The following is a 16,760-nucleotide window of genomic DNA, read 5'->3' on the forward strand; positions in this document are numbered from 1 at the left end:
TCTACACTGTCCCATCAAACACTCCCAGGACAGGTACAGCACGGGGTTAGATACAGAGTAAAGCTCCCTCTACACTGCCCCCATCAAACACTCCCAGGACAGGTACAGTACGGGGGTTAGATACAGAGTAAAGACTACACCTTCTTCTGGCAGGGCAGGGATCCTGAAGAACCAAGACAGCATGGAGTGGGCTTCGCCATCAGAAACTCCTTGCTCAGCATGATAGAGCCTCCCTCAAATGGCTCGGAACGCATACTGTCCATCCGACTGCTCACCACCTCTGGTCCAGTACACCTACTCAGCATCTATGCTCCAACACTCTGTTCCGCACCTGAAGCTAAAGACCAGTTCTATGAACAACTCCATAACATCATTAGCAGCATCCCCAACACCGAACACCTATTCCTGCTGGGGGACTTTAATGCCAGGGTTGGGGCCGACCATGACTCATGGCCCTCCTGCCTTGGGCGCTATGGCGTTGGAAGGATGAATGAGAACGGGCAGAGACTGCTTGAGTTGTGTACCTATCATAACCTCTGCATCACCAACTCGTTCTTTCACACTAAACCCTGTCACCAGGTTTCATGGAGGCACCCAAGATCACGTCGTTGGCACCAGCTAGACCTCATCGTCACAAGGCGAGCCGCCTTAAACAGTGTTCAAATCACACGCAGCTTCCACAGTGCGGACTGCGACACCGACCACTCCCTGGTGTGCAGCAAGGTTAGACTCAGACCAAAGAAGTTGCATCATTCCAAGCAGAAGGGCCACCCGCGCATCAACACGAGCAGAATTTCTCACCCACAGCTGTTACAAAAATTTCTAAATTCACTTGTAACAGCCCTTCAAAACACTCCCACAGGGGATGCTGAGACCAAGTGGGCCCACATCAGAGACGCCATCTATGAGTCAGCTTTGACCACCTACGGCAAAAGTGCGAAGAGAAATGCAGACTGGTTTCAATCTCATAATGAAGAGCTGGAACCTGTCATAGCCGCTAAGCGCATTGCACTTTTGAACTACAAGAAAGCCCCCAGCGATTTAACATCCGCAGCACTTAAAGCAGCCAAAAGTACTGCACAAAGAACAGCTAGGCGTTGCGCAAACGACTACTGGCAACACCTATGCAGTCATATTCAGCTGGCCTCAGACACCGGAAACATCAGAGGAATGTATGATGGCATGAAGAGAGCTCTTGGGCCAACCATCAAGAAGATCACCCCCCTCAAGTCTAAATCGGGGGACATAATCACTGACCAACGCAAACAGATGGACCGCTGGGTTGAGCACTACCTAGAACTGTACTCCAGGGAGAATGTTGTCACTGAGACTGCCCTCAATGCAGCCCAGCCTCTACCAGTCATGGATGAGCTGGACATACAGCCAACCAAATCGGAACTCAGTGATGCCATTGATTCCCTAGCCAGCGGAAAAGCCCCTGGGAAGGACAGCATTACCCCTGAAATAATCAAGAGTGCTAAGCCTGCTATACTCTCAGCACTACATGAACTGCTATGCCTGTGCTGGGACGAGGGAGCAGTACCCCAGGACATGCGCGATGCCAACATCATCACCCTCTATAAAAACAAAGGTGACCGCGGTGACTGCAACAACTACCGTGGAATCTCCCTGCTCAGCATAGTGGGGAAAGTCTTTGCTCGAGTCGCTCTGAACAGGCTCCAGAAGCTGGCCGAGCGCGTCTACCCTGAGGCACAGTGTGGCTTTCGTGCAGAGAGATCGACTATTGACATGCTGTTCTCCCTTCGTCAGATACAGGAGAAATGCCGTGAACAACAGATGCCCCTCTACATTGCTTTCATTGATCTCACCAAAGCCTTTGACCTCGTCAGCAGACGTGGTCTCTTCAGACTACTAGAAAAGATCGGATGTCCACCAAAGCTACTAAGTATCATCACCTCATTCCATGATAATATGAAAGGCACAATTCAACATGGTGGCTCCTCATCAGAGCCCTTTCCTATCCTGAGTGGTGTGAAACAGGGCTGTGTTCTCGCACCCACACTTTTTGGGATTTTCTTCTCCCTGCTGCTTTCACATGCGTTCAAATCCTCTGAAGAAGGAATTTTCCTCCACACAAGATCAGGGGGCAGGTTGTTCAACCTTGCCCGTCTAAGAGCGAAGTCCAAAGTACGGAAAGTCCTCATCAGAGAACTCCTCTTTGCTGACGATGCTGCTTTAACATCTCACACTGAAGAATGCCTGCAGAGTCTCATCGACAGGTTTGCGTCTGCCTGCAATGAATTTGGCCTAACCATCAGCCTCAAGAAAACGAACATCATGGGGCAGGATGTCAGAAATGCTCCATCCATCAATATTGGCGACCACGCTCTGGAAGTGGTTCAAGAGTTCACCTACCTAGGCTCAACTATCACCAGTAACCTGTCTCTAGATGCAGAAATCAACAAGCGCATGGGTAAGGCTTCCACTGCTATGTTCAGACTGGCCAAGAGAGTGTGGGAAAATGGCGCACTGACACGGAACACAAAAGTCCGAGTGTATCAGGCCTGTGTCCTCAGTACCTTGCTCTACGGCAGCGAGGCCTGGACAACGTATGCCAGCCAAGAGCGACGTCTCAATTCATTCCATCTTCGCTGCCTTCGGAGAATACTTGGCATCGGGTGGCAGGACTATATCTCCAACACAGAAGTCCTTGAAGCGGCCAACACCCCCAGCTTATACACACTACTGAGTCAGCGGCGCTTGAGATGGCTTGGCCATGTGAGCCGCATGGAAGATGGCAGGATCCCCAAAGACACATTGTACAGCGAGCTCGCCACTGGTATCAGACCCACCGGCCGTCCATGTCTCCGTTATAAAGACGTCTGCAAACGCGACATGAAATCGTGTGACATTGATCACAAGTCGTGGGAGTCAGTTGCCAGCATTCGCCAGAGCTGGCGGGCAGCCATAAAGACAGGGCTAAATTGTGGCGAGTCGAAGAGACTTAGTAGTTGGCAGGAAAAAAGACAGAGGCGCAAGGGGAGAGCCAACTGTGCAACAGCCCCAACAAACAAATTTCTCTGCAGCACCTGTGGAAGAGCCTGTCACTCCAGAATTGGCCTGTATAGCCACTCCAGGCGCTGCTTCACAAACCACTGACCACCTCCAGGCGCGTATCCATTGTCTCTCGAGATAAGGAGGCCCAAAGAAGAAGACACTGCCCCCATCAAACACTCCCAGGACAGGTACAGTACGGGGGTTAGATACAGAGTAAAGCTCCCTCTACACTGTCCCCATCAAACACTCCCAGGACAGGTACAGCTCGGGGTTAGATACAGAGTAAAGCTCCCTCTACACTGTCCCCATCAAACACTCCCCAGGACAGGTACAGCACGGGGTTAGATACAGAGTAAAGCTCCCTCTACACTGTCCCCATCAAACACTCCCAGGACAGGTATGGAACTTGTTTCCACATAACTTTGTTTAATTATACATATCTCTGAGACTTCAAATTAAATTTTTACTGTGTGATTTTGCCAAGATTTTGAGGGATTGTGAACAGTTTAAACTTGAATCCTGTTGCAGACCGGGAATGATAGTGTGTTAAAAGATGGAGCAAGTGAGTGACGGAAAATTTATATCCAGTGAGTGCAATTTGTTTTGTTCTTTATTATACCAAATGCCAGGCAGTGTGTGTGTCATTGCAGAGTGTTCCGGACAGTAAACTCACAGCGAATTTATGCTCAGTGTGAAGGGCTCTGTGTATTTCAGAGAGAGAGAGAGAGAGAGAGAGACTGCAATTGTCAGTATCAAGTAGAAAGTCCTGTTGATTTCATTCGGTCTGCCTGTTTATCTCTGACCCACGGAGCACAATTAGGTGAGACGACTCGGCTGTGAATCTTCCTGCTTTACATCTCCTGTCCCTCCCTTCACCTCCCTCAGCCATCATCACACCAACATGCACTGCTCCCTTCTTAGGGGTTGGATAGAGAGGGAAAATTAGTGGCATGGCCAAAAGACACCTGCTCTCTTGCTCAGTAACCTGACAAAGGGGCCGTGTCGATAGCATCTGACCTGTGGCCTTCCCGAAAACATGTGCCTTTTACTACCTACCTCAGGCAGGTCTTTTCTAAGCTGCAAAGTGATAGGCATATCTAGATACAGACACACAAAAGTTCTGTCTATCCTATTCGCTGATTGGGCGATAATCTTCAGTCCACGTTTGGGTTTTGATCTTCTCCTGCCTCCATGCAATAGAATGGGCAGCGGTTAAAAAAATTCAAATCGAAGTCTAACTTGTTCACTTAAGGTTCTTCATTCTGGATCCCCAACTTCCACCTTCCACCACATTCCACCACCTCCACATCCAAAACTCTACTGCCCATGTCCTAACTCCCAACAAGTCGCCTTCCCCCATCACCCTCTGTGCTCGCTGACCTACGTTAGCTCCCAGTGCAGCTCAGCCTCGATTTTAAAATTCTCATCCTTGCGTTCAAATCCCTCCATGGCCTTGTCCTTCCCTATCTCTGTAACCTCCTCCAGCCCTACAGCCCTCCAAGACCCCTGCACTCTTCCAATTCTGGCCTCTTGCGTATCCCCAGTTTTAATTGCTCCACCATTGTCTGCTATGCCTTCAGTCGCCTCGGCCCTAAACTCTGGCATTCCCTCCTTAAACCTTTCCACCTCTCTGCCCTCCTTTAAGATGCTCCTTAAAACATACCTCTCTGACCAAGCCTTTGGTCACCTGTTCGAATATCTCCTTATGTGGCTTTAGTGGCATACTTTATTTAGAAAAGCTCCGAGAAGCACAGTGAGACTCTTTACTATGTTATGAGCGCCATACAAATGCATGCTGTTGTTGGGAAGGCACCAGAGGTACAGGAACCAAAATCCGGAGAGGATGGGAGCTGCTTGGGCAGAGGGGCTAATACCCAAATCCCAGCCTTTGAGGGGTTCAGAAGGTTAAATTATTAACAGTGCGCAAAACACAGATAGTGATAAGTTTTGTGTCAGACCCTGAGGGTGCTGCTCACTGTGCTGTTAATTACAGGATGAATATTGGAGACAGTGAGAGGGAGAGGGAAGAAAATGAAAGCTTTGAGGATCTGTGAGGTACATTGTCATTCGAAGAACAGGAATCTCATCGTCCTTTATCTGTCTCTCACCTTCTAACAATTTGTCAACGTAGAGCTAGACTTTACAGACTGGGACACATGATCACATCCACCGCAGCTGAAGGCTGCAAACAGGACCAGTAATTTACACTTAGAATTCTTTATACAGACTCCAACAGCTAGTTTGAAAGTGTCAGCCATGACTCAGTGGGTAGCCCTCTCACCTCTGAGTCAGGAGATTGTAGGTTCCATCCCCACGATTTGAGCCTGTAATCCAGGCTGACACACTCCCATGGCAGAGGTAGGTTTAAGGGAGCATCTGAAAGGAGGCAGTTCCAGAGCTTAGGGTCTTGGCAGCCAAAGGCATGGCCACCAATGGTGGAGTGATTAAAACTGGGGATGTGTGAGAGGTCAGAATTGGAGGAGTACAGAGATCTAGGAGGGCTATACGGCTGGGGCAGGTTATAGAGATAGGGAGGGATGAAGCCATCAAAGGATTTGAAAAGAAGGATGAGAATTGTAAAATCGAGGTGTTGCCAGACCAAGAGTCAATGTAGGTCAGTGAGATCAGAGGTGAGGGGCGAACAGGACACAGGTAGCAGAGTGTTGTTTGGGAGATGGGAGGCCAGACAGGAGAGCGTTGAATAGTCCAATGTGGAGATAACAAAGACATGGATGAGGTAAGGCAGGGGTAATGGAAGTAGGTGGTCTGGGTGATGGACAGGATATGTGAGGATCTCCAGGTCAAACAGGATGCCTTTGTTTTGCTGTCCTCCAACTAGTCACCTTGCTCTGATTTCCACATCAATGACTTAAATACTGGGGACAGAAATTGCCTTGAAAGCAGAGGGCACACAAAGTGGCAGGAGTGAAAAAGGTTTTAATGCACACTAAAAATCAAATTGTATCAAATCAATTAGAATCATAGAAACCATTAAAAAAATTACAGCACAGGAGGCCATTCAGCCCATCGTGTCTGTGTTGGCCAAGAAAACTAGCCACCCAATCTAATTCTACCTTCCAGCACCTGGTCTGTAGCCTTGCAGTAAAGGCCTGCTCAGGTTGGAATAAAGAACCCGACCCGGCCCGAGTCCCTTCGATTTTGCCCCGAGCCCGACCTGATCCAAGCCCGACCCCGTCTCGGCCTGACCCGACCATCCCTTCACTTACCTTCGGACTCGGAAACCCAGGAAGCTGCAGAGCATGCGTGATGACATCATAGTGACGTCACTTGCTCACTGCACAGACTCAGTTTCGTCCCGGACTCCCAGCTCAGGTAAGTTTTTTAATTTCAATACTTACCAGCAGAGCACTTACCGTGTGTGTCCGACCCAACCACGACCCAGACTTGGCTCGACCCTGACACATATTGTCAGGTCCCGTCAGGTTCAGGTTGAATAGCAGGCCTTTACCTTGCAGGTTACAGCACTTCAGGTGCAGGTCCAGGTATCTTTTAAAAGAATTGAGGGTTTCTGCCTCCACCACCGATCCTGGCAGTGAATTCCAGACACCCACCACCCTCTGGGTGAAAAAGCTTTTCCTCATGTCCCCTCTAATTCTTCTACCAATCACCTTAAATCTCTGCCCCCTGGTAATTGATCTCTCCGCCAGGGGAAATAGGTCCTTCTTGTCTACTCTATCTAGGCCCCTCATAATTTTGTACACCTCAATTAAGTCACCCCTCAGCCTCCTCTGTTCCAAGGAAAACAACCCTCGCCTATCCAATCTTTCCTCATAGCTGCAACGTTCAAGCCCAGGCAACATTCTTGTAAATCTCCTCTGTACTCCCTCCAGAGCAATTATGTCCTTCCTGTAATGTGGTGACCAGAACTGTACACAATACTCCAGCTGTGTCCTAACCAGCGTTTTATACAGTTCCAGTATATAAAACTCCATTGCCATTGTGTTATTAGGTGTTACTGGCTCGGGATATTAAACATCGTCTCTCTTGTCTCGGTCGGTGTTACTGGGTCAGCATTTTATACGCCATCTCCCATGTCTTGGTCAGTGTTACCACGACTGGATATTAAACATTATTTCTCTTGTGTCAGTCACTGTTACCAGGTCAGTGCATATAGCACAGGCTCACTTGTCTCGGTCGGTGTTACGGGTCAGCATATTAAACACCGGCTCCATTAACTCAATCGGTGTTAGCATTTCAGGATATTAAACACCATCTCCCTTGTCTCGGACAGCGCTATTGGGCCAAGATATTAAATACCACCTCCCTTTTTTCAGTCTGCTTTGTTGGGTCAGTTTATAAAACACCATCTCCCTTGTCTCGCTCGGTGTTAACGGGCCACAAAATCAAACACTGTCTCCTTTCTCTTTATCGGTGTTACTGGGTCAGGAGTGTGATAGGTGTATCCAAGAGTGTGATAGGTATATCCAAGAGTGTGATGGGTGTACCCAAGAGTGTGATAGGTATATCCAAGAGTGTGATAGGTATACCCAAGAGTGTGATAGGTATATCCAAGAGTGTGATAGGTGTACCCAAGAGTGTGATAGGTATATCCAAGAGTGTGATAGGTATATCCAAGAGTGTGATAGGTGTACCCAAGAGTGTGATAGGTGTACCCAAGAGTGTGATAGGTATATCCAAGAGTGTGATAGGTGTACCCAAGAGTGTGATAGGTGTACCCAAGAGTGTGATAGGTATATCCAAGAGTGTGATAGGCGTACCCAAGAGTGTGATAGGTATACCCAAGAGTGTGATAGGTATATCCAAGAGTGTGATAGGCGTACCCAAGAGTGTGATAGGTATATCCAAGAGTGTGATAGGCGTACCCAAGAGTGTGATAGGTATATCCAAGAGTGTGATAGGCGTACCCAAGAGTGTGATAGGTATACCCAAGAGTGTGATAGGTATATCCAAGAGTGTGATAGGCGTACCCCAGAGTGTGATAGGTATATCCAAGAGTGTGATAGGCGTACCCAAGAGTGTGATAGGTATATCCAAGAGTGTGATAGGTATACCCAAGAGTGTGATAGGTATATCCAAGAGTGTGATAGGTATATCCAAGAGTGTGATAGGCGTACCCAAGAGTGTGATAGGTATATCCAAGAGTGTGATAGGTATACCCAAGAGTGTGATAGGCGTACCCAAGAGTGTGATAGGTGTACCCAAGAGTGTGATAGGTATATCCAAGAGTGTGATAGGTATATCCAAGAGTGTGATAGGTATACCCAAGAGTGTGATAGGCGTACCCAAGAGTGTGATAGGTATATCCAAGAGTGTGATAGGTATACCCAAGAGTGTGATAGGCGTACCCAAGAGTGTGATAGGTGTACCCAAGAGTGTGATAGGTATATCCAAGAGTGTGATAGGCGTACCCAAGAGTGTGATAGGTATATCCAAGAGTGTGATAGGTGTACCCAAGAGTGTGATAGGTATATCCAAGAGTGTGATAGGCGTACCCAAGAGTGTGATAGGTATATCCAAGAGTGTGATAGGTATACCCAAGAGTGTGATAGGTATATCCAAGAGTGTGATAGGTATATCCAAGAGTGTGATAGGCGTACCCAAGAGTGTGATAGGTATATCCAAGAGTGTGATAGGTATATCCAAGAGTGTGATAGGTATACCCAAGAGTGTGATGGGCGTACCCAAGAGTGTGATAGGTGTACCCAAGAGTGTGATAGGTATATCCAAGAGTGTGATAGGTATATCCAAGAGTGTGATAGGCGTACCCAAGAGTGTGATAGGTATATCCAAGAGTGTGATAGGTATATCCAAGAGTGTGATAGGCATACCCAAGAGTGTGATAGGTGTACCCAAGAGTGTGATAGGTATATCCAAGAGTGTGATAGGTATATCCAAGAGTGTGATAGGTATATCCAAGAGTGTGATAGGTGTACCCAAGAGTGTGATAGGCGTACCCAAGAGTGTGATAGGCGTACCCAAGAGTGCGATAGGTGTACCCAAGAGTGTGATAGGTATATCCAAGAGTGTGATAGGTGTACCCAAGAGTGTGATAGGTATATCCAAGAGTGTGATAGGCGTACCCAAGAGTGTGATAGGTATATCCAAGAGTGTGATAGGTATATCCAAGAGTGTGATAGGTGTACCCAAGAGTGTGATAGGTATATCCAAGAGTGTGATAGGTGTACCCAAGAGTGTGATAGGTATATCCAAGAGTGTGATAGGCGTACCCAAGAGTGTGATAGGTATATCCAAGAGTGTGATAGGTATATCCAAGAGTGTGATAGGTGTATCCAAGAGTGTGATAGGTATATCCAAGAGTGTGATAGGTATATCCAAGAGTGTGATAGGTGTACCCCAGAGTGTGATAGGTATATCCAAGAGTGTGATAGGCGTACCCAAGAGTGTGATAGGTATATCCAAGAGTGTGATAGGTATACCCAAGAGTGTGATAGGTATACCCAAGAGTGTGATAGGTATATCCAAGAGTGTGATAGGTATACCCAAGAGTGTGATAGGTATATCCAAGAGTGTGATAGGCGTACCCAAGAGTGTGATAGGTATATCCAAGAGTGTGATAGGCGTACCCAAGAGTGTGATAGGTATATCCAAGAGTGTGATAGGTATATCCAAGAGTGTGATAGGCGTACCCAAGAGTGTGATAGGTATATCCAAGAGTGTGATAGGCGTACCCAAGAGTGTGATAGGTATATCCAAGAGTGTGATAGGTATACCCAAGAGTGTGATAGGCGTACCCAAGAGTGTGATAGGTGTACCCAAGAGTGTGATAGGTATATCCAAGAGTGTGATAGGTATATCCAAGAGTGTGATAGGTGTACCCAAGAGTGTGATAGGTATATCCAAGAGTGTGATAGGTATATCCAAGAGTGTGATAGGTATATCCAAGAGTGTGATAGGCGTACCCAAGAGTGTGATAGGTATATCCAAGAGTGTGATAGGTGTACCCAAGAGTGTGATAGGTATATCCAAGAGTGTGATAGGCGTACCCAAGAGTGTGATAGGTATATCCAAGAGTGTGATAGGTATACCCAAGAGTGTGATAGGTATATCCAAGAGTGTGATAGGTATATCCAAGAGTGTGATAGGCGTATCCAAGAGTGTGATAGGTATATCCAAGAGTGTGATAGGTATACCCAAGAGTGTGATGGGCGTACCCAAGAGTGTGATAGGTGTACCCAAGAGTGTGATAGGTATATCCAAGAGTGTGATAGGTATATCCAAGAGTGTGATAGGTATATCCAAGAGTGTGATAGGCGTACCCAAGAGTGTGATAGGTATATCCAAGAGTGTGATAGGTATATCCAAGAGTGTGATAGGCGTACCCAAGAGTGTGATAGGTGTACCCAAGAGTGTGATAGGTATATCCAAGAGTGTGATAGGTATATCCAAGAGTGTGATAGGTATATCCAAGAGTGTGATAGGTGTACCCAAGAGTGTGATAGGCGTACCCAAGAGTGTGATAGGCGTACCCAAGAGTGCGATAGGTGTACCCAAGAGTGTGATAGGTATATCCAAGAGTGTGATAGGTGTACCCAAGAGTGTGATAGGTATATCCAAGAGTGTGATAGGCGTACCCAAGAGTGTGATAGGTATATCCAAGAGTGTGATAGGTATATCCAAGAGTGTGATAGGTGTACCCAAGAGTGTGATAGGTATATCCAAGAGTGTGATAGGTGTACCCAAGAGTGTGATAGGTATATCCAAGAGTGTGATAGGCGTACCCAAGAGTGTGATAGGTATATCCAAGAGTGTGATAGGTATATCCAAGAGTGTGATAGGTGTATCCAAGAGTGTGATAGGTATATCCAAGAGTGTGATAGGTATATCCAAGAGTGTGATAGGTGTACCCAAGAGTGTGATAGGTATATCCAAGAGTGTGATAGGTGTACCCAAGAGTGTGATAGGTATATCCAAGAGTGTGATAGGCGTACCCAAGAGTGTGATAGGTATATCCAAGAGTGTGATAGGTGTATCCAAGAGTGTGATAGGTATATCCAAGAGTGTGATAGGCGTACCCAAGAGTGTGATAGGTATATCCAAGAGTGTGATAGGTATATCCAAGAGTGTGATAGGTGTACCCAAGAGTGTGATAGGTATATCCAAGAGTGTGATAGGTATATCCAAGAGTGTGATAGGTATATCCAAGAGTGTGATAGGCGTACCCAAGAGTGTGATAGGTATATCCAAGAGTGTGATAGGTATACCCAAGAGTGTGATAGGCGTACCCAAGAGTGTGATAGGTGTACCCAAGAGTGTGATAGGTATATCCAAGAGTGTGATAGGTATACCCAAGAGTGTGATAGGCGTACCCAAGAGTGTGATAGGTATATCCAAGAGTGTGATAGGTATACCCAAGAGTGTGATAGGCGTACCCAAGAGTGTGATAGGTGTACCCAAGAGTGTGATAGGTATATCCAAGAGTGTGATAGGTATATCCAAGAGTGTGATAGGTGTACCCAAGAGTGTGATAGGCGTACCCAAGAGTGTGATAGGTATATCCAAGAGTGTGATAGGCGTACCCAAGAGTGTGATAGGTATATCCAAGAGTGTGATAGGTGTACCCAAGAGTGTGATAGGTATATCCAAGAGTGTGATAGGCGTACCCAAGAGTGTGATAGGTATATCCAAGAGTGTGATAGGTATACCCAAGAGTGTGATAGGTATATCCAAGAGTGTGATAGGTATATCCAAGAGTGTGATAGGCGTACCCAAGAGTGTGATAGGTATATCCAAGAGTGTGATAGGTATACCCAAGAGTGTGATAGGCGTACCCAAGAGTGTGATAGGTGTACCCAAGAGTGTGATAGGTATATCCAAGAGTGTGATAGGTATATCCAAGAGTGTGATAGGTATATCCAAGAGTGTGATAGGCGTACCCAAGAGTGTGATAGGTATATCCAAGAGTGTGATAGGTATACCCAAGAGTGTGATAGGCGTACCCAAGAGTGTGATAGGTGTACCCAAGAGTGTGATAGGTATATCCAAGAGTGTGATAGGTATATCCAAGAGTGTGATAGGTGTACCCAAGAGTGTGATAGGCGTACCCAAGAGTGTGATAGGTATATCCAAGAGTGTGACAGGCGTACCCAAGAGTGTGATAGGTGTACCCAAGAGTGTGATAGGTATATCCAAGAGTGTGATAGGTGTACCCAAGAGTGTGATAGGTATATCCAAGAGTGTGATAGGCGTACCCGAGAGTGTGATAGGTATATCCAAGAGTGTGATAGGTATATCCAAGAGTGTGATAGGTGTACCCAAGAGTGTGATAGGTATATCCAAGAGTGTGATAGGTGTACCCAAGAGTGTGATAGGTATATCCAAGAGTGTGATAGGCGTACCCAAGAGTGTGATAGGTATATCCAAGAGTGTGATAGGTGTATCCAAGAGTGTGATAGGTATATCCAAGAGTGTGATAGGTATATCCAAGAGTGTGATAGGTGTACCCAAGAGTGTGATAGGTATATCCAAGAGTGTGATAGGCGTACCCAAGAGTGTGATAGGTATATCCAAGAGTGTGATAGGCGTACCCAAGAGTGTGATAGGTATATCCAAGAGTGTGATAGGTGTATCCAAGAGTGTGATAGGTATATCCAAGAGTGTGATAGGCGTACCCAAGAGTGTGATAGGTATATCCAAGAGTGTGATAGGTATATCCAAGAGTGTGATAGGTGTACCCAAGAGTGTGATAGGTATATCCAAGAGTGTGATAGGTGTATCCAAGAGTGTGATAGGTATATCCAAGAGTGTGATAGGTGTACCCAAGAGTGTGATAGGTATATCCAAGAGTGTGATAGGTGTACCCAAGAGTGTGATAGGTATATCCAAGAGTGTGATAGGTGTATCCAAGAGTGTGATAGGTATATCCAAGAGTGTGATAGGTGTATCCAAGAGTGTGATAGGTATATCCAAGAGTGTGATAGGTGTACCCAAGAGTGTGATAGGTATATCCAAGAGTGTGATAGGTGTATCCAAGAGTTTGATAGGTATATCCAAGAGTGTGATAGGTGTATCCAAGAGTGTGATAGGTGTACCCAAGAGTGTGATAGGTATATCCAAGAGTGTGATTGGTGTATCCAAGAGTGTGATAGGTGTACCCAAGAGTGTGATAGGTGTATCCAAGAGTTTGATAGGTATATCCAAGAGTGTGATAGGTGTGCTCATAGTCTGTTAGCTGTGCCAATGAGAGTGCCAGGGGATAGCAAGATTTTGCTAGGCGATGGCAAGAGAGTGCTGGGGTGCCCAAGAGTGTGTACAGGGTGCTCAGGAGTGTGCTACAGATGCCCAGAGTGTGCTAACAGTGCCCAAGTGTATGCTTGGGGATGGCAACAATGAGGTAGGAGTGTGCACAAGAGAGTGCCAGGGGATAGCAAGAGTGTACTACGGGATGGCAAGTGTGTGACAGGGGTGCCCAAGAGTGTACTAGGTGATGGTAAGAGTGTGTTGGAATGCTCAAGAGTGTGTAGGGGATGGCAAGTGTGACAGGTGTGCCCAAGAGTATTCCAGGAGATGGCAGGAATGTGCTGGGATGCCCAAGAGTGTACCAGGTATGTCCAAGTGTGTGTAATAGGGATGTCAAAGAGTGTACAAGGGATGCCAAAATTTGAAATAGGTGTGCCCAGGAGTGCTCTAGGGGTGACCAACAGTGTGCTAGATGAAGGCAAGAGGTGCTAGAGATTACCAAGAGTGTAATCGGTGTGCCCAAATATGGGCTAGAGGTGCCCAAGAGTATGCTAGGAGTGCCCAGAGTTTGCTAGCGGTGCCCATGAGAGTGCCAGGGGATAGCAAGAGTGTACCAGGGGATGGCAAGTGTGTGACAGGGGATGGCAAGTGTGTGACAGGGGTGCCCAAGCGCGTGCTAAGGGATGGCAAGTGTTGTAGTGGTGCCAAAGAGAGTGCTGGGGTGCCATCGAGTGTGATGGGGCACCCAAGATTGTGCTAGTGGATGGCAAGGATGTATTGCAGATGGCAGGAATGTACAAGAGGATGGCAATAGTATGCCAGGGGTGCCCAAGAGTGTGCTAGGTGTGCGCAAGAATGTGCTAGGAGTGCCATGGAATATGCTAGAGGTGCCCAAGAGTATGCTAGTGGTGCCACAAGTGTGCTAGGTGTGCCCAAGAGTGTGAGATCTTTGTTACTATATATAAATCTGTGCTAGGTGTGACCAAGAATGTTAGTGCCAAGTATGGATCCTCAGTGATTGATTTAGCTGTGTCTTCATACTCTTATCACTTATACAAGTTGGCTGAGTGGATGGGAGGCTGCTGCATATCTTTGTCAGATTACTGAGTGCAGATGTCTTGAGAGATGACCGCAGGTAGCTTGCCCATTCTGCCAACCTCCCTCCCTTCAGGCAGCGGAGTTCAGAGTGGATACTGCAGTACCCTGAGCCTGCAGGAAGACTGCAAAGACTGCCTCTTGCTGTGAGGGTCTGGATGGTGTTTCCCTGAAGGAGGCCACAAACTCCTGTGACACCATGCCACAGATGGCAGAAGTGGACTCACCCTCCTTATCTTCCTCTCTCTTTATTCATTCACAGAATGTAGGCATCACTGGCAATGCCAGCATTTATTGCCCATCCCTATACAACTGAGAAATGTGGCCATTTTATTTATTTATTTATTTTGAGATACAGCACTGAAACAGGCCCTTCGGCCCACCGAGTCTGTGCCGACCAACAACCACCCATTTATACCAATCCTACATTAATCCCATATTCCCTACCACAGCCCCACCATTCTCCTACCACCTACCTACACTAGGGACAATTTACAATGACCAATTTACCTATCAACATGCAATTTCTGAGGGCAGTTAAAAGTCAACCACATTACTCTGGGTCTGCAGGCCAAAATGGGTAAGGACAGCAGATTTCCTTAAAGGACATTAGTGAACCAGATGGGTTTTTATGCCAATCCAGTAGTTTCATGTCTCCATTTCTGATACTAACTTTTTAAAAAAAATTCCAGATGTATTTAACAAATTGAATTTAAATTCCCCGGCTGCCATGGTGGGATTTAAACTCAGGTCTCGGGATCATTAGTCCAGGCCTTTTGGATACTCATCCAGTAACATGACCACTAGGCTACTGTACCTGATTTTCCCTCCTTTGTTCTTTCTTGCATTCTCCCTCCCTCCTTCTATCTGTCCCACAATTGGGAGAGTCTCAGGGTCCTGCTGCTGTAATCCATGTAACAGGGCTGCCACCATGTGGTGGAAGACAGACACTAACCAAGATCAACATTTGGTGAATTAGTAAGATTGGGGTGGGTAATGGGGAGATTGGCAGCTGGAGACTGGGTGCGGGGAATGGGCAGTGAGCAGGTTAGGAATCTGGGTACAGAACTTAATCAATGAGATTCAGCCGAAATCAGTCACGTGTACATTTCCTGGGACAGGGTGGAAGGAAAACACACAAATCGCTAGATAAAAATAAATGAGATCTATGTTACTATAGATAAATCCGTGCTCATTTTTAAAATACATTCTTGGGAGTGGGTGTCACTGGAAAGGCGGGCATTTAGTACTTTCCCTTGGTTGCCCTGAGATGGTGGTGGTGAACTTTACAGGGCAGTTAAAAGTCAACCACATTGCTGTGGGTCTGGAGTCACATATCAGCCCAGACTGGGTACGGGTTTGACTGGGATGCCAGGTTTCCATCCCTAAAGGACATTACTGAACCAGATGGATTTTTATGACAATCTGACAACTTCACGGTCACTTTTACTGAGACCGGCCTTTTATTTTCAGAATTTTGAAACTGAATTCAACTTCTCAGACTGCCATAGTGGGATTTGAACTCAGGTTCTCTGGTTTATTAGCCCACTAACATAATTCCTACATTACCATACCCAGAACAAATTGCAGATTGTTGCATTCAGTTTGCCTGGATTCCATGGCAATACCACAGTGTCAGCCTTAGCTCCAGGTAGCAATCCCACCTCTGCGATCCCCAGATCCCTTTCATACCCTCAGCATGTTTCTCTCAGGGCATTAATCCAGCTCACTCCTGGATTTGCTGACACAACGAGTGCACATTGCTACCCTATGTGCACATTCACCCTCCCACCTCAGGGTCTGAGGCTCAGCTCCCTTGTTACAGAACCTACAACTGTGTTAAATACATTGCAGTTAGTGTGTTTGTGAGTGTGTGAGTCAGTAATTGTGTGAGTGAGTGTGAGTATGAGGTTAATGTGTGTGAGGTGAGTGAGTGTGAAATTAATGACTGAGTGTGAGATGAGTGTGTATGAGGTTAATAAGTGTAAGGTGAGTGTGAGGTCAGTGAGTGTGATCGCTTCTCGGCCTTTTGGCTAAGATCAAATGTAGTATCTGTTCCTATCAGTACTATCTGGCAGGGACAAACCATGATCAGTGGCTTTTGATCCTGGGTACGCTTTCAGTAAAATGGCTATAACCAATCTTCGAGCTTCAGGCCAGGGAGTGCGGAACACCGTTCGGGTGGTGGTGAAGGACAAGGAAGGAGATGCAGCGGTTGATCACACGTTCTTCATTAAGAAAATCCTTATTGATTGCTGTGGATTCCAAGCTACGGACGTTTTCTGCCTGCAGGATTCCCCAGCAGTGGATATTTCGACGTGACGTTCCGGAACGTGGCGGGATGCATCAAGTTCCTGAAGGCGTTCAAGGAGAAAGGGGACCGGGCACCACTGTCGATCCTCACAGCGGAGCCGCTCTTCACATTTCCGTCACAACGGGACCGGGTGGTGACGATTCACCTCTACAAC

The 16,760-nt window shown here is 46.7% G+C and overlaps 1 pseudogene; it reads left to right on the top strand.

Moving 5' to 3' along the window:
* The first annotated feature begins 16,305 nt into the window (after positions 1–16,305).
* Positions 16,306–16,412, top strand: LOC137381012 (U2 spliceosomal RNA; annotated as a pseudogene).
* Positions 16,413–16,760: the final 348 nt, after the last annotated feature.

This window comes from Heterodontus francisci, chromosome 20 (genome assembly GCF_036365525.1).
Source record: "Heterodontus francisci isolate sHetFra1 chromosome 20, sHetFra1.hap1, whole genome shotgun sequence".
NCBI lineage: Eukaryota > Metazoa > Chordata > Chondrichthyes > Heterodontiformes > Heterodontidae > Heterodontus > Heterodontus francisci.